The sequence below is a fragment of the Callithrix jacchus genome, chromosome 2 (genome assembly GCF_049354715.1).
Source record: "Callithrix jacchus isolate 240 chromosome 2, calJac240_pri, whole genome shotgun sequence".
NCBI lineage: Eukaryota > Metazoa > Chordata > Mammalia > Primates > Cebidae > Callithrix > Callithrix jacchus.
The window spans coordinates 159,251,975-159,278,660 of NC_133503.1; the positions used below are offsets into that span (position 1 = coordinate 159,251,975).

Consider the following 26,686-nt stretch of genomic DNA (forward strand, 5'->3'; position numbering starts at 1 on the left):
AACAATTTTTATAGAGAGTGTGTCTTGCAATGTTACCGAGGCTTTCATGAACTCCTGGTCTCAAGTGATCCTCTTGCTTTGGCCTTCCAAAGCACAAGGATTACAGGCATGAGCCACTGTCGCCGGCCCTGTGAGGTTTTAAAGTGATGTCGAACATGTATACAACTACAAACACAGCCAACTCAAAGCTGGGGAATGTATCACACTACTGGGTTTCCATTTAACCTCCAAAATTTAGGAATTCTTAATTTGTGCTTTCAGGATTTTTACATCTAGGTTTTCACCAAAGTCAGCTGCTTTGATGTGTACATGCTATTTTTTGGCTCCGCAGAGGTTTATTATACCTTGTGTGATTCTAAGTCTATCTATCTGCATATGTAGCCTTGTTTTCTTTGCCACAGTCAGCAGTAATGGTGTCTTCTTGGAAGTTATGCTCTAATGTTGGGAAGCAGTAGATTAAAAAAAAAATATCAGACAAAGCTGAGATTGAAACTCTGTCTCTACCATTACCACTTTGATCTAAATCTCAGTTTTCTTCTCTGCAAAATTTAATAAATAATAGTAATTTTTTAGAGTTGATATAAACATTAAATGAGATTATCGTTTAAAATATTTAGCTCAGTGGCTGACATCAAATAAAACTTGAGTATATTCTTGTTATATTTATTATGATCATGTTCTTGGAGACCAGATAATTTTCTCTTTTCGATGTGCTTAGAAGTTGCCCCAAGAAATATATTTTTGATTTCAGTTGGGTAAGAATTTGGTTGTTAGGGTCATATCATGGAAGTTTCATTTGCACCCATGTTCCTCTTATTTCATTTTTAAGTAGCATCTTCATTGAGATAACATTCATATATCAAATGATTCACCAATTTAAAGTTTTGACTCAGTGATTTTTATTGTATTCACAAAGTTGGGCAACCATCACCACAATCAATTTTAGAACATTTTAGAAAAGAAAAAAAATATCTCATGCCCATTAGCAGTTTCTCTTCTTTATCTCATTTTACCTGTAAAAGTGAGAAAAATATTCTTACTTAGACTGCTTCCGGAATAAATAAATGTTGAATAAATGGGTGGTGGATAGGAGGTGAGTATATAATGCAAATAAATTTGAGATTAATACACAATATTTCAACAAAATAGATACAATAAAATTCATTGAGTTCTGCTTCAAATCTTAGAGTAACAAATTCTGTGGAAAAGGGCACATTGTATTTCTTTAGATAAATAATACTACTATTATATGATCTATCTTTTTTTGGCAATTGTCACAAAAACATTCATAATTCTTGACTTAGTAATGGTCTTCTGGGAGTATATTCTTAAGAGATGCTTAAAATTTGCAAAAAGATTTTGCAAGAGTTAGGCTTATAATTAGAGAATAAAAAGACACCCCCTTTTAAAAAACACTCAATGGGCCTGTGGCTAATGACCTATTGAGCCGTCAAGAAAGGGGATAATGAAAACACTGTGTTTAGATGAAGTGGCAGCAAGTTGGATTGTTTTGCTTCAATCAGTGGTGTGACAAGGCATTAAAAAGAAAAAAAAAAAAGAAAAGAAAAAGACATCAAAGATCTTCCTTCGCTCCCACTGAAACAATGGTACCCAATAAACCAAACATTTCATGCTTTTGTTTAAAACTACCATTTTGTAAAAATTCTGTTTCACAGGTACAAATAAATCTAAAAGAACTAAATTACTTCAGAGACAAAATCTTTGCAGGTGAGCAATAGATGGAGAACATTTCACCTGGTGCAGTTTCTGAGGCTAAGTAGGCATAGGTAGAAAAGCAAGCTTCCAAACCAAAGATAGTCTTTGGTTTGAGGAATAGAAACCTGCTAAACCTCTGAGCTGGTATGAAGGCTTTACATCTGAGGAAGCTTCAAATGCAAAGAGAATGCACTTCCCCAAATAATTCTCTTACATGTGCATCTCATTGAGTAATCAAATGTTGCGGTCAGGCCTGCAAAGGGAAGGATTTTATATTACCTTGCAATATTGTATTTAAACGTCTCTTATTTTCATTGTTTTCTGAACTCAGAAATCTTGGGGTTGGCCTTGAAGACACAAAGTTTCAGGGTCTCACTGTCCTGCAGTCCTGCAACAATGTCTAAAAGGAGTGACAGCTGTTAGCAAGGACAAGGAACAAGTGAAACTGTCACACATTGCTTTTCGAATGTAAAATGCTACAAGTACCCTGGAAAATGGCTTAGCAGTTTGTTGTAAAATTAGACATACACCTGCTCTATAACCCAGCAATTCCACTCTTATTTGCCCAAGATAAATGAAAATCTATGTCAGCAAAAACACTGGTACAAGAATGCAGCTTTCTTCTTCTCCAATGTCCCCAAAGTGAAAAGAACCCAAATGACCTTTAACACATGAATGGGTAAACAAATTCATCAGTGGAATACTATTCAGCAATAAAAAGAAACTACTGATACATATGACACCATGGAAAAATCTCAAAAAATACTATGCTGAGCCACAGAAGCCAGACATGAAAACATACTGGATGATTCATTTATATTTCATTTTAGAACAGGACAAACTAATATGTGGTGATAGAACGTTGGCAAGTGGTTGCCTTGGGAGGGAGAGTGGGGAGGAGAATAGGGTTAACTGCAAAGGTGCTGGAAAGAATTTTCTAAGGTGATAAAACTTTTCTAGATCTGTGTTAGTGGCTATATGGAAGTGTGCATTTGTCAAAACTTATTGACTTATACAATTAAAATCTGTATATTTTATATCAAATAATCTCAATAAAATTGACTTTAAAAAATTTACTTACAAATTCAAATAAGTCTTCTAAATGGTAATTTGCTGAAACTTATTAATTTCGGTGTTCCTTAATACAGAAAAACAAACCAATAAAGAAATTGGAACAAGCTATGTAACTAACAGCTGGGCAACGGCATAGCCAAATTACGGCACCTTAGTGTTCAATAACATTATTCAGGGAAGTTTAATTTTTTTATTTTTTATTTTTATTTTTTGAGACGGAGTTTCACTCTTGTTACCCAGGCTTGAGTACAATGGCGCGATCTCGGCTCACCACAACCTCCGCTTTCTGGGTTCAGGCAATTCTCCTGCTTCAGCCTCCCGAGTAGCTGGGATTACAGGCACGCACCACCATGCCCAGCTAATTTTTTGTATCTTTTAGTAGAGACGGGGTTTCACCATGTTGACCAGGATGGTCTCAGTCTCTTGACCTCATGATCCACCCACCTTGGCCTCCCAAAGTGCTGGGATTACAGGAAGTTGAATTCTTAATTATTAACACCATGTAGTAATATGGCAAATGCTTAAGATATCAACATAAACATTTAGCTAGACTAAAAAGTAGAATTTTATAGATCGCTGACATTGAGATTAATGGGACTCATAGATCTAAGCTCTACAACCATGGGGAAAAAAATCACAGTCATTAGTTTTAGCCGATTCTCTACCTCACTGATAATGTATCACCAAAATAACAAGAACAACTAGAAATCACACGTCGGCAACATGTCTGGCTTAAGTGATTACATTTATAAAAGTTAATCGCCATTCTTTTTCAATAAGAGTAGTAAAAACTTTGCGGAAATTTGGACTACTAAAAATTCTCATTTCTAGCCTTATTGTAAATATTACTATTTGTTAAATAGTTTTCTAGTTTATTATATTACTAAGCAAATCAAACAGCATAGTGTTTGTATATTTGTGGGCTTTTGTATAAATGACAGTATTATTAAAATTTAACGAAGTCGTCAGACTGTGTATTTTATTAACATATTAGTTTATGTTTATTTCCAAGTTTAGCAACGGCCAATACTTGTGAAGAGTTACTTATTTTTTTCTTTTAGTTGCGTTTATTTTAATGCTGAATTTACTCCTGTGCCATAAGTTTGTCTTTCTTCGGTTTCTTCTGGAATATCTTCTTCTTCTGGGCATCCTTCTACTCTGGTTTAGGAACAATCTGTTTCTTTTCAGTAAGGATCATCTCAATATGACAGGGAGTGCTCATGTATGGGTTAATCCGACCACGGGCTCTGTAGGTCCGGAGACACTTCTTAGGTGCTTTGTTCACTTGGATATGCTCAATGACCAGAGAATCTACATCTAAACCCTTAAGTTCAGCATTACTCTCTGCATTTTTAAGCATATGCAGCAAAAATTCCACACTCTTTTTGGGCCACCAACCTTGTGTCCAGCCCCACTGCTTGGCCTGGGAATACCTGCCAACTCCACCACTGTAATGTTGGAATGGTACACACGGTTTCTGTAAAGTGACATCTTTCAGATACTTCGTGGCTTTTCATATACACATACCCCTGATGGCCTGGGCAGGTTCACAAGTGTTCTTAAAGTGAACATGAAGATTGGAACCTCTTGATTTGCATGATTTTGTGGGGTTCTCCGTGTCAAATGAATAGCGAACCATTTTCACAAATTACCTCAGGCCGCTTAGAGAAAGAGAGTGAAGAAATATCTTAATATCAAATATCCATCACATTTACATGAAAACACTAGATGACCAGCGTTTTTATTCTGATATTTCCACTTTAGATCATTTTTCTCCTTAGGACCAATGTGCTCATTTTATTTCGTTTTGTTTTGTTTGCATTCATTGGGGGCCAAGTTTGGTCAATTCTAATACAAGAGGTGAAAAAGAAAATAGAACAAAGAAGGAGCTCACTGATAGTCAAATTACTTAAAAAATTGTATTCATATGTACCTAGGAAGACTTTTATAAACCATGTTTTAGAGTCACCCTTAAGAGTGTTGGAATTCCTTTCCCAAAATATTTTTGGGGGCTACCTGTTTCGGTTTCTGTATAGATTTAGCAATGCTGCCCATTGCTATAATTATAAGAGCCTATTTCTATTATAATTTTATTATTTATATTATTATTTTAAAGGCACTTCCAACAATTAAACACTTTATTCAGAAATATAATAATTAAGACAAGAGTTTAGAGTACTTCAGTCTTTGGGATGATCAAAATTTAGTGCAGTGTAATGAGAACTGTTTCTGAAGCCTATTGTAGCCGACTCTGTACCATGCTCGTGTTCTCTAAACTCTTAGGACTACAGTCCACACCAGTATACTTCCAAGGACAGCATGTATGTGTCTTTGAGTGTTTTCTCTGGCAGCCTGAGGCCACTCTGCTATTGCTAGTAACAGGCTGGAAGTACGAAGAAATTTTCACTCTTCAGGAGCAGCACTCAACAGGATTTAAATACCCAGCTTTCTTGCCCTGCAGTCAGGACAAGCCTGAGGTGTATTTTCTACTTGGCTCCCCAAACCCAAAGTGGTAACATGCTTAATGATACACCCTTGTCATTGTGTTAAGTTATTGCTGTTGTGTTAATAAAGTTGCCTCTGTTTCCTGTTTCACTTTCTCACTCTGCTATTACTGTTTTCTGGGGTCATCTCCCATGGAACTACTTACTCTTGAATCCCTTCTTCAGGATTTACTTGTCAGGGAATTCAAAGTAAGACACCTATCACATTTTCTCATCTGTAATTTCTAATATTATTTTAGAATTCTAAGTACGCTGGAGAAGAATGAGCACAGAAAGGGCACATGATGCCAACATTTTCAGAAAAATTATTCTCATGTCCATTGTGAACAGATACAACTCTTGAAAAGATGTGAAATCACCTATATAAATTATAAAACAATGGAAGTTATTTTTATTTGTGATTATAATTCATTTTCACCAATAAATAAAAAGAAAAATCTCTATCATGCTATGTATCTATTTATTCAGTCAAAAATATTTCTTGAGCACTTACTAGATCCTAGGTACAGGGTTGGGTTGTGAGGGCAAAATGGTGACTAATACTGACATCACGTCTATACTCATGAATCTTATAGCGTGATGGGTAACTGGCTATTAATCCGTCCTCATTCAATGTTAAGCTATGGTAAATGGTATGACAGAAAATATGGGGACCTCGTTGAGTATGTGACAGAAGGAATTGATTTAATCTGGGTGTCCAGAGTATCCTACCCTAAAGAAGTGAAGTTTGGGCTAACGGGTGAGTCAGGAGTTAGCCAGAAAGGGGGCGGAGACACATCTGCAAAGAGCAGAGAATGCCAAGGTGTGGGGCAGAATCCTGGAAGTTCAGAAGAACTGGAAGATGGTCACTGTGACTGGCATATGGGGGATAAGAGAGAACAATGTACCTGGACCTTTCTTGCAGGCTCTGTTAAAGAAATAATAAGAAATTTGGGCTGGGCACTATGGCTCAAGCCTATAATCCTAGCATTTTGGGAGGCCAATGTCGTCAGATTACTTGAGCTCAGGGTTTGAGACTAGTCTGGCCAACATGGCAAAACCCCATCTCCACAAAAAATACAATAATTAGCTGGGCGTGGTGGTGCCTGTCTGTGGTTCCTGATGATTGGAGCGTGAGGTTGGTGGATTGCTTGAGCCCAGGAGGCAGATGCTGCAGTGAGCTCAGATCCTGCCTTGGGAAATTATTAGATAGTATAAATTGAGAAGTAAAATAAGATTTATAGTTTTAAACAGTCACTCTGGACAGTGTATTAGAAAACAAGCAGAGATCACTTCAATGTTTAAGGAATTTGTTCTAAAGTCTAAAGCTAAAACCCAGATAGTTAAAAATGTCAAACTATTTTAAAATATATTGCTTCAACCTATTTATTAATATATTGAGATTGCAAAGTGTCTCAAATGTTTACTTGAGAGTAGTTATAAAGGCCTAAACTGAGTAGTCAGTAACAATGTCAGGGTTATTTCTTTGTTCCAAATTGAAAGGCACTCTTTATATGTGTGTGTATGTGTGTGTGTGTGTGTGTGTGTGTGTGTGTGTATATATATATATATATATATAGGCATTCAGTATATATATACACATACTCTTTTTTTTTTTGAGTGCCAACCAGAAGCTTTGCTATTGAAGGGTATAGCAAATTGAAAGGCCAAGAACAAAACTGTATTTTCCATATTTGCCAATCACTATAAGACCTGTTCTTTCAAAACAATTTGGATTAGGTGAATTATAGCATTCCTATCTTGTGTATGAATTACAGAGCTATCATTTTGCTACAGTTATGATTACATTCATTGTAAGACAGAAGGCTGAGCAATTTAAAAAGTTCTATAACACAATTTTAAAATGTATATGAAATCACCAATCACCTTTCCATTTTCTGTTCTTCCTCTCCTTTCTTCCTTCTTCCATCTCGCCCTCCATACCCCTCTTTCTCCTCTATCTTTGAAAATACAATAAAATACATTTGATAATACAAAAAAATGCAAGCTATGCTATTTCAATAACTCTATAATGTAAACTTAAAGTAATGATTAGATTTTACCTTTGAAAAACCTAACTTCAATCATATTTGGGACAATTCTAAATCTTCATGAGAAAAAGAAATACAGCTTTTTTTTTGTGATTTGCAATCATTGATAAGTAATTGTTAACAGACTACAGCATAGTGTTCTTTTTTTTTTTTCTATATAAATACTCTACTTTGTCTTTAATTCAGATTATATTATGTAGAGTGCTGGAAAATGTTATATAAGAAGATGTATTTGTAGCCAGGCGTGGCGATGCCTGCCTGTATTCTCAGCTCTCTGGAGGCTGACGTGGGAGGATTGCTGGAGCCCAGGAGAATGAGGCTGCAGTGAGCCATGAGTGTCTCACTGCACTCCCACCTGGGTGACACAGCAAGACCCTGTCTATAGATAAATACATACATAAATAAGAAGATATATTTGAACAAAATTTGATTTAGTAAGTTTTCTTCAAGTTGCCTAGTCACAAATGTATTTCACTGCATGCTTTATTTAATTATTTTTCTTTTGTTTTACTTAGCTAAGTCAATTTTCCAGGCATGTTTTGTGAGAAATGCAGTTGGATAAATTCTTTAAATTTTCTAAATGATTCATGTATGACAGTGTAAAGGTAGCTAGATTATGATAATTTTTTCACTTCCTGAAGATGACTATAATATTTAACTGCTGTGAAATGAAACTGTAAATTACAATCTAAGTGGTGAAGAAAGAAGGAAAACCTGTCAAAACACATTCAAAATTGTTAAAGATATAAGTGAATGTGTCTGACTAAACTAGATTTAGACCTCTTAAGATTTTCTTAATTTTAGAAAGAAAAAGAGCTTGATTTCTTTATGTCCAAATGGAATAAAATAAAGCAAATAAGGCATTAACTTAATCAGTATCTCTGACATTATTTATTTTGATTATCCATCCATATGTTTTATCCAATCAAATTATATAAAATTTAAATATGAAGAAAGAAATTTTACTCCAAGAGGAAAATAAATTTTACTAGGAGATGAAACTAAACTGAAGGGAGTTCATAAATAAATGTTTTATTGGGATACTGTAATCAGCAATAATAATAGCAATACATAAAGCATAATATGAGAGTAAAGTGGTTTTTCTTCCTGCTAGGCTGTAAAAAATGTCCTTAAGCGGACATTAATACCATTCCACTCTTAATGTAATCTTGGGCAGCAGCTCAGGTACCTTTTCTAAAAGCAGTAAGCACTTAACATGGCATCCTTTAGAAATACATCAGTGGTATTGCTCCAGGGGAGCTATGCATTCCAGTGAAAGGACTAAGTAGTCATTACATATTTTATAGAGGTCTTTTTGGCTACTTTTACAGGAAAACAATGAGTAAATTGCTTGAGAAAATTACTTTTAAATGAAAAAATATATTGCAACTCAGGAAATTGAATGAAAGTGCCAATTAATCAAAATTTCTGCCTAAGAAGAGATTAGACTTCAAGGTCAAGATGGCAAAAAGAACACAAGTGAAAATACGCCTTCTTGTGTGCACTCTTTCTTTCTCTATGTGTACAGACATGTGTATATCTCTTCTATGTATACATTATAAATCTATCTGATAGATAGATATTTCTAAGGTTAAAACAAGAAAGTAAAGTGTCCTAGATGTCTGGTTGCCAGAAACAGACGAGGAACATACACCAGTGAGCCAGATGCTATTAGGCCCATGCAGTGATTATTACCTACCAAATTCATAGTGTCTAAGGCCTCAGCATCTGCACTGAAACAGAAGCCAAAACTCCATACCCTGCTTATGGAGGAACTTGGAACCATTGGTGAAGTCAGAGATGGAATGCATTAAAAGTGACAAAGGGAAAAACTTTATAATGATAGAATGAACAGTCAAAATCTTGCGTTTACTAAACCAGAACTTTGTACTTTGTAAAGCGAAGACTGATAGAATTGCAGGAGGGAAGTCCCAAAGCTACCATTCCAATGGGATATTTTAACTCAATAACTAAGAGGTTGATAGATTAAAAAGACATCAAATAGGTATTAAAATTGGTTAAGCCAATGGACATTTTAGAGAACTATTCCCCCAACTAATAGGGAATCAGTAATTTTTAAGTATATACTTTGCATCTTTATAAAAATTAATTATCACTTTTCCCAAAGTTTTAAGAAATTCAAACAAATATAACTGTTTATGACTTGTTAATTAAAATAAATAGAATTAGGAATCAGCAACCAAAAATATCCAACAAAACAATAATTTTCAAAATAAATTTTATATTGCTAAATAATACAAGCTGCTGATCAAATAAAAATGGAGATTTTTTTAATATTCAAAATTAACAAGTAATAGAAGCACTTTATGTCTTAACTAGTGGTCCTAAGTCAAAATTTGGATAAGTGTTTATAATTTTATATTTATTAATTAAAAGATAAGACAAATTGAGAATAAATATATTTGATGTTCAAAAGCTAGAAATGTAAACTGAAAGAAAGTAGAGGAAGAAATAACAGTTTAAAAAAGGAGATAATAGATAAAAAATAACAAAGTAACAGAAGCAACCACAGGAAAAAATCAGAAATGAGAATCAATCACACTGAGATAATTTATTGTCAACATAAGTAAAAACATTTTTTGAGAATGTTAAACAGGAGAAAAAGGACCAAAAAATAGCATTAAGGTTGAAAATAAAGAATAACCTGAACCTACATTAGACTTGTAAAACATTTTGATAGACTATAATGCATAAATATATATCAACCAACTGGAAAGCGCAAATGAAATTATAATTTTCTTAAAATATTAAGTTATGTAAATCAAGGCAAAAGGAAAAACAAAAGCAAAAACCTGTGCCCAGCTACTCAGAAGGCTGAGGTGGAAGCCCAGAAGTTTGAATCCAGCCTGGTAATATAATGAGACCTCATCTCTGAAAAACAAACAAGCAAAATGTATAAAAAGCAACATAGGTCGGGTGCGGTGGCTCTTGTTTGTAATCCCAGCACTTGGGAAGCCGAGGCTGGCAGATCACCTAAGGTGGAAAGTTCGAGACCAGCCTGACCAACAGGGAGAAATCCTGTCACTACTAAAAATACAAAAAATTAGCTGGGTGTGGTGGCGCATGCCTGTAGTCCCACCTATTTGGGAGGTTGAGGCAGGAGAATTGCTTGAACCAGGGAGGCAGAGTTGTGGTGAGCCGAGAGTGTGATTGCATTCCAGCCTAGGCAACAAGAAGGAAACTCCAGCTAAAAAAAAAAAAAAAAAAAAAAAGTATTTCCCTCAGAGGGAGACTCCAACTCAAGTATCTGAATGCAAGTGGTTTACGTAAGAGTTGAGCTCCGGAAGTACTGACAGGTGAGTGGGGAAGCCTGGCTGGTAAAGTTCAGGCAACACAGGGAGCAGTCTTTCAATGATCCCACTGGAGACCTGTGCAAGGCAGTGTGGAACGCTCCTCAGAACCATCCTACCTCAGGAGCAAGGAAACTGAGGGATTTATTCACAAGTGCTCACCTCTCATTTGCTAAGGTTTTCTCATAGGTGTGTTAGTTCCCTAGAACTTTTTGGCCTGGTCTGTCCAGGAACCATAGAGTTCTCAGCCAGAGAAATTCACGTGCTTGCAGTAAGTTGCTGTTGGTATACACAGTGTAGATGAGTTATAGGTGGGGCCGTCTATATTTTTTTAAAAAGTCTGAGTAGAGTGGCTAAGGGAAAGTCGCAATGGGGATTCCTCATCACAAGGTGCCCAACATGGAAAGCCTCTCTGTCTGTGAGGACCTGAGAGTCCTCTCTACCCCTCAACCTATTAGCACTCAGGTCTTGCCATTTCTTATTAGAGCTAAGAAGTAGGACAAATCACTTTGGCTTAGAGTAATGAGCATATATATATTTTTTGAAATGTAAACTATGAGCAGGGCAAAATTTCAGTGGGTAGCAATAAACGAAGAGGACATTCCAGGTAGAGAAGAAGTATGTACATAAGATGGCAAAAGGGCAAAAATGAGAAGGTCCGGAATATGCCTGTATGTCTGTATATTGAGTGATACAGACTGACTGGAGAAGAAAGCTTGATCATGTAGGTGCTGTGCATGGCAAGAAATTTCAGTACATGGTGTTAGGAAGGGTCTGCAGTATGACTTTTCCTTTACTTTAACATGGTTAGCCACTTTAGATAAGGAAAAAACAAAGAAAGTGGCTTTATGAAAAGTTAAATCTTTCAATGAGGTCCAAGGATGGATCTTAGGGCAGAGTTGATATTTATGAAGTATGTAAATATCTATAAGCAAACTGACAAATACCTCTATTTGGGTGGGCTATAGTGGAGAATGGAAAAAAGAAACACACAGAAGAGAATTATATGGAATTTTAGAAGTGAAAGGTGTTTTAGCATGTCTCCCAATTCCCTTCCATTATGAAGATCAGGTAACTGAAGCAGAAAGGGGAAGTGTCTTATCTTTAGTCACAGGGCTACTTAGTAGCTGTGATGAGAATAGATTTTGAAAACTTGACTTTAGGGTAGGCTATTTTTAAATTCAAAGGCTCCTTCTTCCAATGATCAACGAATGATTGAACAATGGTTGTTACATTTTTGATTTCTCTTCCCCTTTCTGGTTTGAGGCTTAAGAAAGAAAATAAGAAATAACTGCCTATCTTTCTTCTCATCGCATCCGTGGAAGTTTTTTGAGCTTGGTAACTGGTTAGACATGAGATATGGAATCAAATAAAAACTGAAAGACAAATGTTTATTTTTAAGCCTTAGCGACTGCGAAAACAAAACTGATTTTGATTGACAAAACTAAACTGCTTTTGCAGAATTTAAGACATCACCTTTGAAAGACAAACTCATTGCTGAGTCTGAGATGACAGCAGGATATACATGTATGTATGCCCTGCATTAAGATGGTGCATATAGCCAGGAAGATTTGAAATTAATCTACTTAAAGATGCCAATTTTAGTCATATATCCATTGCTTTTGAATGTGATTTTCTAAATTATTTTATTTAGTCAATTTCTCTTCTCTATCCTGAAAGACTAAAGATTGAACAGAAACTTCCTAGCTATTTAACTTCAGACTGTTTGATTAATTTTTGAGACCCAGTTGCTACATAATACCACCTATATCACATTTATAATTTTATAGTTAGACAAAGTTATTGTTTTTAAAAAATTCACAGAATAACATTTGAATTTCTGGAAAATAGATGTAGATATCTAATTCCATGACATTGCCAAAAAAACATACATTGTCTTTGTTTTTTATTAAGCACAAATTATATAACCTTCTTATTCTTTGGAGAAAGTTTAATATCATAAAATAATTATTTTTAAGTGTGTCTGAATATCTGCTCTGTTGACTGTTGCGAAAGGATTTTTTTACTTTGAATTATTATGTCTCATTTTCTTCCTTCCTTCTCTCCCTCCCTTCTTTCCTTTCCCTTTCTTTCCTTCTCCCTCCTTCCTTTCTTTCTTCCTCCCTCCCTCCCTTTTCCTCTCTCCCTCTCTTTTCCTTCCTTCATTTCTTTCTCTCCTTCCTTCCTTCTCTTTCTTTGTTTTCTTCTTCCTTTCTCTTAGATTTTTCTTTTGTCTGTTGCTGCAGCCTTTAGGTTATATAACTGCTACTTATTTTTTCCCAGGCACATTAAGCTTTTATTGCTATCAGTGAGTATTTGTTAAGTACGTACTTTGAATAGAGAACGAATACAGTATGTGTTTAGAAAATACTTGTTTTATAACACATGTAAGCTGAAGAATATCGAAGTGTAACAAATAATAAAATAAAGCTTCTAATATATATCAGGCATTCTACTAGCATGTTCTTCAATCCAGAGAACAGTTTATAAATTAAATATTATTAATGACCCATTAAAGAAAAAGAAATTAAGATATATACAGATTAAACAACTTGCCAGTATTTATATAATTACTAAGTGATAAAGGGCCCATGTAAACCAAGATCTTGAGTCATTTACAAATTCAAAGGTTAGGAAAAATTGATCCTGCATTTCACATGACAACACTTGTGTTGGTACTTACCAAGCTACCCACCATTCCTCACTGTCTTCTACTGGGCATGCTTTCCTTATTGTGGAATTTGCCTCATCTCCCATTGAGCCCAGTAATAGCCCAGTAGACTTAGGGTAACCCTATTTCAAAAATCCTTCTGGGAATTTTCCAGCTTTCTGGAATCCCCTCCCACACAGTGGGAGCTCCCTCCAGGATTTCCCCTCTGGAATCCCCTTCCACATTCTTCATGGAAGCCTTTTTCCTCTTCTTCTTTCCTTCTCTTTTCTTTACCTAAATAAAATCACCTTTCTGCAAAAAAAAAAAAAAAAAAAAAAAAAAAAAAAAAATCCTTCTAGGGTAGTTCCCAAAGTTGTAAACTTCTAAAAATTTTAACATTCATGTGGAGTTCCAAGAAATACAAGGACAAATCTGTAAGGCTCCTTGGAATGCCCATTTTTCCATACAGTTATCTAAGAAAGCTTATGAAGCCTCTTCTACTATAAGAATCTCCTCATGGAAAAGAAAGTAAGAAGAAATTCCAAGGTTATCTGCATTTGTGAATTATTCATGTTGTAAGAAACTCCAAAAGAACTATAGAGAATGATTGTTCTAAATCTATTCACCCTCCAATTTAATAACTCACAGAGAATTGAGTTGTCAATTCATTCAATGACAAATATTTATTCAACACACATTGTGAACCTTGCACTGTGCAATGTAATGTGCTGGAGATTCCTTGCAAAACAGGTTGAGCATGATTTCTGCTCTCCTGCAGCACAGGTTGGTGGGGGAAACAAAACAATAAACAAATAAGCAATTAAAAATATATTACTGGAGATTGTGAGAAGTGATGGAACAGAGTGCTGTGATAAGAAATAGCATAAAATGATTTATTTTAGTTTGGGGGTTCAGGAAATGTACCTTTGAGGATATGACATTGGAGCTGAGACCTGAAAGATGAGAAGGAGCCAGAGGATAGGGAAGAAGAATCCTAAGCACAGCTAATTGTAAGAGCAATGTGAAGTGGGGAGAAAGATTGGGCCTGTTCCGAGAATGGATAGAAAGCTAAAGTAGATGAAGCTTCCTGAAAAAGAAGGACAGCAGCAGAAAAAATGAGGTAATAAATTATTGTCAACAGTTTAGTTCATAAATTTAACTAAAATTTTCTGGCATATTTTCAGACTACAAGACACCCAGGAGATTCTGCAGGCTTTCTATTGTTTAAAAGTGAATAAAAAGACAGATATGCCCATTAAAAAAAAGGAAAAAAGATTTGAACAGACACTTCACAAAACAGATACAAGATGATCAATAGCATATGAAAAGATGCTCAACAACATTATTGAGAAAGAAAATGCAAAATAAGACCACCAAGAGATAACACTACCCATAAACACGGATACAGCTATAAAAACTAACAATGTTGTATTGGTAGAGACACAGAACAACTGGAACTCTTACACATTGCTCGTGGATACAGCTACGTTAGAAAATAACGTGGCCATTTCTTATAATGTTAAACATATACTTACCTTATGATACAGCAATTCCACTACTACATAGGTGCCCCAAATAAGTGAAAAAAATACATATATATACACAAAAAAGCTTGCATACAAATGTTCGTAACAGCTTCATTGGTAAAAGCCAAAAATTAGAAGCAATGCAAATGTCCATCAACATGTGGTACGTTAATACAGTAGTATTTCTCAGCAATAGGAAGGACACACTCGCACACACAACTATATGGGTGAGTCTTAAAAACGTAATGAGAGAAAGAGCAGATATATGCACAACATGTACACATATACATAACATGTCATACATAACCTGTGTGTGTGGTGATCGTATTTACATGAAATTCTAGAATAGACACTGCGTAGCGACAGGAAGTGAAAGCTGATGAGGCCAGCAGTTGCCTGGGTGTAAGGGTAGGAAAATGTTGCTGCAAAAGGTCACAAGGGAACTATTTGGGGCAATGTAAATAGTCTAAATCTTGATTGTGATGGTGGTTATATGGATATAGGTGTTTGTCAGGATTCATTAAACTGTAGTTAAAATGAGTACATTTTGTTGTATGAATATTATACCTCAATAAAATTTGTTTAAAAAACAGTGGATGGATTTATTTCCATTAATGTTTATCATTATTGTTTATAGGATCTTTTCTCCATAGTAAACTAAATAAAATGTTTACTATATTTCTTTTAAAACAGTGACTCAATCGTTTTATTATTCACCCATCCTCACTGAGGTTTTTTTTTTAATTATTAGCATCTTGTATAATAAGGTACAGAACTATGAGAAAAATAAAGCTTTCTTCTGAACTAGATTAATTCACTGGCATTAAGGATCCTTTTGCTTATATATACATTTTTAATTTGGGGTATTGTTGGTAAGGAGTGACCACTATGGCTACTCTGGGAAAATTATACTGAAAGACTTTTAATCATTCTTATATTTTAGATTTCTTATATGTTTAAGATTACATATGCCTCAAGGAGAATGTTTTAAAGTCCCCTAAAAACATACAGCCTGTGTCAAAGCTTACATCCTAATACTTTCTTGAAAAAGCAATGTCAGTGTAGCAATAGTGAGGGGAAAAGAAGTGATTTAGGGAAGGAGAAAAGGTAGTAGTATATTGTCCAGGAATCCATAGCTTTAGAACAAAGCACCTTTTGCTACCTCACTAACACTAAGGAAGTGTTCCTAGCAGGTCATAAGTACCCCCTGCTACTCGGAAAAGTGTGAGATAGAAAGACAGGACAGGAATTTATCTGCTGGCTTTTTCATGTTTCTTATTAGTCTACATTTGCGTGGAGGCTAAAGCAATTCCCTTTTGAATGCTACTGAGATGTGTGGACTTACTTTCACATACTTACTGGACTCATCACAAATTCTGTCCTTGAGCAAATTCCTTCATTTCTCTTACAAATTCCTTTGAAGCAAGTGTACCCTTTCCCTGTGGTATAAAACCCCTGGATCTGAGGGAAAATGGCGTGGGGATCCACCATATTCTCTCAGCTCCACCAGAGATATGGGTTCTATTCCTAAGTCCCTATTATCAACTAAAGAGTGACAAGGTTCATAAATTTGGAAAGAAGAACTTATTTTCTCATAAAGGGCTGCAGCCTGCAGGGCGCCATTTGGACAGGCTGGGAATCGTAGCCTGTAGCCAGAAACCAGAAACAGACACTTCCAGGGAGAGAAAACTGGAACAGGAATTTATGCTGAGCAGGGTGATGAAATGTACATATTCAATAAGCTATGAAAGGAGTCACGTATATTTGTGAAAAGAGAATTATGCTCAGTGTCTCAGCCCTCAACAGTCCCATGTACAAAAAAACAGCAGCATTAGCATGATCCAAGGGTAGAGTTTTGGGCCCTCTGATGCCAAAAGATGAAGCAGAGGACATGAAAATCCTTGACTGACCGTTCTCCGCAGACTGGCCAGGACTACTCAGGGATCAGTGGTCTGTTTTCAGGTGGTTGGTTGCTATCTGTGGTGGAGTATTTTGAAAGGATTCGTGGTTAGCAATTAGTAAGGGAGAGGGGTCTAATGAGTTGTGTCCAACCTCCTATCCCATCATGGCTGAGAACTCAGTTTTCAAGGTTTCTCTGGGGTCCACCTGGGCCAAGAGATGATCCATTCAGTCTGTTGGGGGCTGTAGACTTTTATTTTTAGTTTACACTATTAAATGTTTCCAAGAAACTGGATTTGTCAATCTCTTTCTTCTCTCACTGCTGAACAATGAGCCATCAAAACCCACACTTCTGAGTTGTGTCATTAGCTGCTTGGGAAGTTCTGTCGAAGGCATTCCACAGAACTTCATCTGAGTAGGGACATGATGAGAAGAACCACAGCCCCTGTGTGTCCCTTCAGTGTAGGTCTGGACACCTGGGCTGCTGCAGGTCCCCTCATGACTAGGAAGTGAGAGGAGCCCAGCTGACACCTGGGAGGGCCAAGACAGCCAGCAGTGTAAGCAGATGAGGCCCCAGAGGGATGGTGATGTGGAAGTGTTCCAGTGAGCAGGCTATCATGGAAGCAGATTGGAATGTGGGAATCTGGATAGGTGCATACAGTGGATGCTGTGTTCTGAATTAGAACATTCTAGAAAGCAATTGAGTATTTGAAACTATAAAGTAATTTGTCCTTTTAAATTCTTTTGGAAATTTGATCGTGGTGTGATATAACTAGCCTAGAGTTAGAACCTGTAAACTGCCATTTTATAAAGGACAAAACTGTTTCCATACTCCTCACAATGAATGCTAACCTTGGCCTCTGTGAAACTGCTAAAAGGTAAAGCTGCATACTTTCTATTATCTGTAACTGCCAGAATTGCTGGCCTTTGATCACCAGTAATAGCCAGAGTAAGTACCCCCGGATAATTCCATTCTGGCGCCAAGTAACTCCTACCCAGATGATGTGTAAGCAAATGGTTATCTTAAATTCTGTAAAAGTATCAAGCACATCCCCTAGACCTTGGAATGTCCGGAGCCCATCACCCTCCTCTCTACCCAGGAGGTGATTTACAGCCCACTGAAATATCTGAAGACTTTCATCTCATCTCTGCTTCTTACCCCCACTCCCAAAGTGGTTCAGTGGGTATAAAAAGGTCTTGTCTCTTCTTTCGGGGCCATAGGTTGGAGAGACGTGAGTCCTCCGTGGTCGCCGGCAATAAACCCTGCAATTGGGCATACTTTTGTCTTGGTGTTGACTTTCTGTGCTCGGTCTGATACAACAGTGGTGGTAAGAAAAGAAAGGAAAATTTTTCCTCCTGGGTTATTTTGGGAAAGGGGTTTACTACTTCAAGCTAATAATGATATTTGGTAACTAATTGTGTATTTATCCTAAAGAAAACAATCTATAGGCCTTTCTCATGAAGGCACAAATTAAATTACTTTTAATGTCATTATTATATTCTGTATCTATCCTGAGTCCACTTACACTACTTTGTCAAATGACAGAATTGTACATTTCAGAGTATTAATCTGCAAGGACAAATACTGAGGTTCTGGATTGGCCATATTTGCAACATAGTCCTCAATTAAAAATGAAAAAAAGAAGAAAGAACCACTGTAACATCATTTTTATGTATGCAAGATATGTTAACATAAATTTTAATTCAAAGTTGTACAACACCTTAAGCAATACATATTTAATGACGTTTAAATGGAGATACAATTTTTATAAACCGAACTACATTTTATTTTTATTTATTTATGTTTTAGAGATAGGGTCTCACTCTGTTCCCAGGCTAGAGTGCAGTGGTGTCATCATAGCTCACTGCAGCCTCAAACTCCTGAGCTCAAGCAATCCTCCTGACTCAGACTTCTGAGTAGCTGGAACTATAGGCATATACCAAAACACCTAGGTGATTTGATTTTTTTTTTTTTAGTAGAGACCAAGGTTTCACTGTGTGGCCCAGGCTAGTCTCCAACTCGTGAGCTCAAGCAATCCTTTCACCTTGGCCTCCCGAAGTGCTGGGATTACAGGCATGAGCCATCAGGCTTGGCCTTAAACAATGTATTAATGCTACAGCATTTGTAAGTAAACTAGTCCTACTTAACTTACAATTTTTGACATATCAACACTTTTCCATATAGAGTTTTATGAATGTTTTATTTTCTTAAAGTACAGTTGTGCTAGTGTTGGATAAAACCCCTTTAGTTATATGATTTTAAGAAAACAAAAATTGCATGGTCCTAGCAAAGAAAAAAAGTTCGAGCATCAGTAAAAACCTTATATGCTGCTTCCCATTTCTCCTCAAAATTTGTTTTCATTTTAGGGCAAATACATCTGCATGTACTTTCTTTGTTCTTTCAGTTCCCAAGTATTCTAATTTTATTTTATTTTTTCCCACCAAGAATAAACCAGAAGAAAACACCTTGTTTCAGTTTTCATAATGCTAGGAAACTGATTATTTCAGAGGAAAATTCTGGGGCACATGTAAAGTCATTGGTTGCCTTGGGAAACAGAAACTATTAAACATCCCAGGTCTATTTACTGCAAGTAAATATAATCAACATGAATTGCATAATTATACATAAAATGGCAGATATTTTACACAAGTGAGAAAAAGAGACACAAGAAGGTAAGACCAGAGGAGTAAGGTTACAAAACTGGTCAGCGACCATAGGAGGTTTAGAAATTTGAAAATCTATGGCTGACTACATTTTTGTTTTCCCACAGCCCATTTTATTGCAAGGCAATTTTTGCTTAGATCTGACCTTAAACTTCAATGAATGGAGAAAAAATATTCTCCATAGACTAATTTAGAGTTATCTCAGCAGTGTTTACCTCCATCCAGCAGTGTTTACTTTTCATTCTGAGGTTGGCAAAGCAGGGATTTCTGGATCAAAAGCTCAATATTTTTATGTCTTTAATCAATATACAAGTTAGTTTCAGATAAACTAAATATTCCTATTTGATTATAATTTATGTCCTGTGCTTTGGATTCATTTCTATAATTAAAAAATAAATCAGGCCCTTTTCACTGGATACACATACATTTGCACACAGGTACTTGTGCACTCACACACCAGCATATACACTCACATGACATGACAAATCTCAGTCATGAAAAGCTGTGTAGGTCTTTCCAGGACAAAATGCAGATAACGGATACCAAAGAGAGACTGTATTTGTGTCACCATTCTTTATATCCTAGGTGAGATTACGCCTGTCTTCAATTCTCAATTATTAATCCTTATTTTTTTGCATATAAGTTACTCTGAAAGTTATAATTTGAAATTAGGTAGAAAATCCTTAATACATTACTAATTCATTGGTAATTAAATATGGAGAAACGTAATTCTCAAACTTGAAAGGAAGAACTACTAATGAGGGCTTTTATGCATAACATAATACACTATTTACTAATGTTCAAACCACAAATACTTGTGAAGCTACAAAAGTTTAATCAATAGATTTTAAATTTATTATTAAAGTAAGTTATTAGCCTAAGTGGCTCACACTTGTAATCCAAGCACTTTGGGAGGCTGAGGTGGGATGATCACTTTAGACGAGGAGAGGAGTTTTGACAACAGACTGGTCAACAGAGTGAGACCCTGTCTCTACCAAAAATAAAATAAAATAAAATAAAAAATTAGACAGGCATGATGGTGCATGCCTGTAGCAGCTAGTTGGGAGGCTGAGGTGTTCGATGAGCTCAGGAGTTCGATGCTGCAAGGAGCTATGATTGCACCATTGTGCTCCATCCAGGGCGCTGCAAGACACTGTCTAAAAAAATAACAATAATTTTAAAAAGTAATTAAAAAATAACATGTATATGAAATACTTCACATGTTTCAAAACAAAAAGTAAGATAACAAAAGTCTGTACTCTAATTGTCCAGTTTAGAAACAAATCAATCTGAATACAGCTAAAGCTGATAACTCTTTTTAATAGCATCATGCTTTCCTCAACTTCTGAGGCTACCACTTTATTTATTTATTTATTTAGAGACAGAGTCTTGCTCTGTCGCCAGGCACCAGGCTGGAGTGCAGTTGCACAATCACCGGCTCACTGCAACCTCAGCCTCCCGGGTTCAAGCAATTCTCCTGCCTCAGCCTCCCAAGTAGCTAGGACTACAGGCGTGCGCTACCACGCCCAGCTAATTTTTGTATTTTTTTAGTAGAGACGGGGTTTCACCATGTTGGCTAGGATGGTCTTGATCTCTTGACCTTGTGATCTGCCAGCCTCGGCCTCCCAAAGTGCTGGGATTACAGACATGAGCCACCGCCCCTGGCCTGAGGCTACCACTTTTATGAAATTTTTTATTATTACCGTGAATGCAAGATTATCCACACACACATGTATATATACATAAAGATTTATAAAATTATATTTTAAAAACATTGTGTTTTATATATTTTTAGCAGTTGTTTTTGTTCAACTTTAAATTTGTAAGATTCACCCATATTGATATCTATAGCTTGGATTTATTCATCTCTGTCGTGTCACATTTTATTATATGGATCTAGCACAATTATTTATCGATTTTCCAATTGATGAATCTTTTAGATGTTTTTCTATTACAAAAAGTACTGCGATTAATTATTTTATTTACTAGATAGGTTGCTGTTCCTGTGACTTGCAAAAACTTAGGCAAGTTTTTTTTTTTTTTAATTCTATTTGTGTTCTATTTTTTTATTCTATTTATTTATTTATTCTATTCATATTCATATATGTTTATCTATGGTCTGTCATATTCTTTTTCAAGCAGATTTATTTCCTTCTATCATTTATAAATTCAAATTCAGAATTATATTTACATATACTGCCATATATTTCATTTACATAAAGGAAAGAAATGAGACATTTTGTAAACCAAATTAGGGAAGAACTCGGGAGTGGGGGGCAGAGGAGAAGAAATTGCCTGGTTTGTTGGTTTCAGTTGTTTTACTTTTCCCCTACTGCTCTAACCTTGCCACCTAAAACTGTACCTAGAAAGTGCTTAATACATTTTGGTTGGATTAATGAATAATAAATTTATAAATATTATTAGTATTTTATAGTTTGGGAGTCTAACTTAGAATAGTTCCTGTTTTTTGTTTGTTTGTTTGTTTCCCAACTTTCTATTAAAATAAGAAAAAGACAATGCTCCCACTACCATTAACACCTAGGATGACAATAACTATAGTGCTAGAATCTGGGAAGAATATTTCTCACCCATAGGCTGGTACAACCAGTTTTCAAACTGCGATGGATAATCCATCTACGTGAGAACATCTGAAGTGGTACCTTGCTATCTTCTAAAGGTGGGTTGAGAGCTGTGTGCAGGAGAGCCAGACCACTCGTAATGTTTGTCAAGTTAAGAGCTACATTATCAGGAATTTTGAAAGTTGCTTGTTAAACTACTTAAATCTTTAAATCAGCCATGGTGAGAGTGTTTACTCCCATTTCTATGGGATCATCACAGGCTACAAATCAGCACTCTCCCCTTTTGTTAAACATTTATGAACACATCACTCATCCTGTCTTTAATTCCTTCCTCTGCATTACACCAATCAGAATTCTAAATGTTATGCTACTATGCATGTACTGCTTTTAAGGCAGCAGGAATATTTTTGAGCCCTTCACTTGTGCTTGCCTGTTTTTCTTGTTCAACTGAATATTACAAATTCCAGAAAACAATGTGGGGAGAAATTGAGCAAGAGAGCCTACACTGGCACAAGGTGCCAGTAAGTTGTGGGTGGGTTTAAAGTCTTATAGGTCAGATATGATTTGGGGAGGGGATGGGTGGACCAGTCAAGCCCACCCTTGAATAGAGCTGTATTCCCAAATTATACAGCTACTTAGTAGAGAGGTAAAGGGATGGATGTTGGAAACCAACCAAGATGTTTCCTTAAGCTTGGCTTACCCTACCGAAATCAACTCATTCTATCCATTCAACCTGATTTCTCAGGGTTCTGTAATATGCACCAAAATTAGGCTCTTTTACAATATTCTCAGTCTTCAAACTGATTCCTTTACATGGATCATGACCTCATTTACCCTTTTACCTTTGATCCTTCTTTCCTGTCTAGATTGTCTGATCTCTTCCTCCCTTTAGGCTAATTACCTGTCAGTGCAGCCGTGTTTATGCCTCTGTGCATTAAAAAAAGTTGTAAACAAATATGTATTTTTCTATATTCTTTTAAAAATTACCTTTCTATATCTCACATTCTTGAGACTCTAATCTTTCTAAGGTGTTTGCTTCATCTAATTCATGATAGTTTATTTCTGTGATTTCTGTGTTTTGTTTCTTAATTGTGGGTTTATTTTAGTGAGGCTTTTCTCTACATATTATCTGAGAGAATACTTGTGGCCTGTCTTTAAGAAACAGCTTTGAATTAGCTTTCCCAGGTGGCTTAATGGTAATTCCTGTCTTAGGAATAATATGGTATATATTGTTAAAATTAACAGTATATTCATCTTAACCTCAAACCTGGGATAGCCATAGGACTAAAATTTCTCTTTGTTTGGAGATACAGATTTTTTAAACATAGATCCTAGACAGAGGCAGATGAACTTTCTTGCTATCTTCATGTGATGTTGGGCAACTTAAAAACTTTAATCATTTATCAAATGTGTTGACCTTTGAGGGTCCCTGCTCTGTTCCGTTCTCTCAGATCCCGTTCTTTGCCATGCATAGGCCATGTCTCATACTGGAAATACAACTTGAGTTCTTAAAACACTGGGAGGAAACATACATCACAGGACAGCCTCTGGTTCCACTTGCATGCTTACCCTTTGGTTTTCAGTTTCCATCTTATTTCTGGTACCTACAGGTTTCCTTTTCTTTGTTGAAAACATAGCTATGCATTTAAAATGTTTTGTTATATGTTACCAACCCATTCTGTTATATGTTAACCATGGTATAAGTTATATTTAGATATTTACAATTTTAGAGTTTCTAGTCATCTTAATCAGCCATCCTGTTAAAAATCAAAGTAGCATTTTACACATCTTTAATTTAAGAATTAGTTAAAAAGATAATTTATCCTTTTAATAGAAATAACAATGACTAGCAAGCTTATTTTGATAAAGTTAGATGCTGTTTTCTATATTGCTAAAATATAATATTTTAAAAATGTGCACCACATAAAATGTGCCACTGTATGTATGTGGTGGCTTTTCATTTGCAGACTCCTTCTTAATTTAATAAATGAATTAAAAATGTGACTTAATGTAAAGTAAAACTAAAAATGTCACAATATTGTGAGGAGATAAGACCGATAGAAGAATACAGCTTTGTGGGCAATTTGGAGAAAATATGAGAGAATTGTTTTCTCAATGTGTATGACTTAAATCATCACTTAAATCATACACATTCCTGTCTAGATTTTCTGATCTCTTCCTCTCCATATCCCTCTAGGTGAATTACCTATCAGTGCAGCCATGTTTATGCCTCTGTGCATTAAAAAAGAGTTGTACACAGAAATCTAGTTAAAAGTGAGTTGTACAGGTAGTTGGATAAAGTACTGCCAGCCTGCAACAATGCTGATATAGCAATCACATTTCAGTGTAGTTTCATAAACATTTGTGATGCTTCTAATACGTGCCAGGCACTTTTCTCAGACAGACTGGGGCTGAGAAATACCATGATTGTTCTCAGTAATCTACTTTCTCAAGAACCCAGTGTGAGAACAGCATATAAAAAATGCAAATCCATAGTGACAATGCAGTAGTAATAGCATGTAGAAGGGATGGGCACAATATAGGGAAGGAAGACCTCAATGAGGAGATTGCATCGTATCAAAAGTTTTAAGGATAATTAAGTTCTTGACGCGACAACTAATAAGGGAAGGATGCTTCAGACACGGTGAAAGCTTCCAACATGATGCATAGCTTCCTGGAAATGATCCTTAGTTGAGATGATCTATATTGGACAGTTATGTCAATATGGATTCAGAGTAACAGCCAGAGAATCTTGAAAGATGAGTCCTTGCTGGTTAGTTTGATTTACCTATAAGTCAAGAAGAAACAAATTAAAAAACTAAAGCAGGTCTCCAATATAAGAGAAGATCAACAAATTAGAAAATGTAAAATTAAAATGCTAGGGTTTGTTAGTTGCTGACAGAAAGTTAGTAAGAAATGTGAGTTAACTGGGGTACACCTGCTTTGCACAAATGAAGATGAATATAGCATCTCGTTGGATGGTTGTATGATCAGTACTTAATAATAGGCTTCCTCTTCTGTACATTTCATTTTTGGTGTGATGGTTTCAAGTTTGGCCTCCGGAGTCACGTGCCTTAGGCCCGGATCCCAGCTCTACCCCTTCTAAGTTCCGTGACCTTAGGATAAATTACCTAACCTCTAATTGCCTCAGTTTACTCATCTGCACAATGGGAATAATGGTAGCATCTTCCTCCGGCCCTTGTAAGGATTAAGCATGTGGATGTGTGTAAAACATTTAGAAAAGAGTGGAATATAGTATGCATTAACTATTTCAATTATTGCTACATGAATAGACTGCCCTGGTTTTCTCAGTTTTCTCTCATTCCTTAAAAAACTAACTTAGAAGAAAGTCTGCATAGACACAAAACAGTATTATGCACTGTTTATGTAGTTGTGTTAAAAAGCCCTTAATGTTATCTACAATATTTTAAAATTTCTACACAGACAATATTTGTTCATATTACTTACATGATACAAATTTGAAAATTCCTACTCTCAGTTTTAGTTTAATGCTCATTGAGATACAAGTTTTATTTTACCAGATATACTTAATTAATCTTGTGAAGTTTTTTCCAGACAAATTACAAGTATGATCAGTGCTTTTCTCCTTCTCCGCCACTGCATTTAACATTCATTCATCATTCACTCACCTGCTCATTTCTTCTTTCTTCAGATTCTACGTTCTTAATGTATAGCCATTGCTTCTAATTATTTTGATATAACCTATAGTTTGATCCTTATCAATTAGCAGATGGGTGAAGGAAAACAGAAATGTGATGTATCCACATTTGAAGCATCTCAGCAGGAAATCAGTATTTTTGGAAAAATTACAATGCTTGTAAACATCACAAAGTGATGATTTTCACATATGCATAAAGATAGGTAAAGTGCTGATGATAGCACCACCTGGACAATTTTAAATTTAGCTTGCAATGGGAGGAGGGGATATTTTCCACATTTAATAAATAGTTTGTTAGGTTGTTTTTTAAGTAAATACAGCCAGTCAAATACAAATTCCAAATAGTATATTATTTCTGAAATATACTGAAAAAGGTCAAAGCAAATTTGTACACAGCTCTGTAGGTAAAATAGATGATCTGCAGATGATTAAATTAGGTATAAGGCAATGAGGAATAAAATACATTTTATGCTAAGATTTGCCTGTGGTTGTATTACTTATTTTTCCTGTGAATAGGAAACAAGAAAGATCCTCTGAAACTGAACTGAATTTCTGTAACAAAATATTTGACCTAATTGGGCAAAACGTTCTTTTCTCCTTCCCTTCTCTCACTTCCCTTCCCTTCCTTCTCTCCTTTCCTCCTTCCTTCCTCTTTCTTTCTCTCTCTCTCTCTCTTTCTTTAAAAGATAAAAATGTACACATTTTCTTTATCCAGTCTGTCATTCACAGACATTTGGGTTGGTTCCAAGTCTTTGCAATTGTGAGCAGTGCTGCAGTAAACATGTGTACGTGTTGTTTCCTGACTTTTTAATGATTGCCCTTCTAACTGGCATGAGATGGTATCTCATTGTGGTTTTGATTTACATTTCTCTTATGACCAGTGATGATAAGCTTTTGAGAAGTGTCATATTTTTAGAAAGAATCTCCATTTCTCTATTTTGGTGGAAAATATGTAAGTTTTGGCATTTTCGCTCAGTTTCATTTTGAAGTATATTGATTCTGTAGAAGTCTTGTGATATATTCCCCAAAGGCATTTCTTTCTTTCCTCCTTCCT

At 35.7% G+C, this 26,686-nt stretch overlaps 1 non-coding gene and 1 pseudogene across 1 annotated transcript; one reads left to right on the top strand and one right to left on the bottom strand.

Annotated features, from left to right (window-relative positions):
* The first annotated feature begins 1,399 nt into the window (after window positions 1-1,399).
* LOC118151947 (small nucleolar RNA SNORA21) lies at window positions 1,400-1,536 on the top strand. The gene has a single exon (XR_004740339.1). It is a non-coding gene; the product is annotated as a small nucleolar RNA SNORA21 (small nucleolar RNA).
* Window positions 1,537-3,874: 2,338 nt separating this feature from the next.
* LOC100386611 (large ribosomal subunit protein uL22 pseudogene) lies at window positions 3,875-4,466 on the bottom strand (annotated as a pseudogene).
* Between the last annotated feature and the right edge of the window lie 22,220 nt (window positions 4,467-26,686).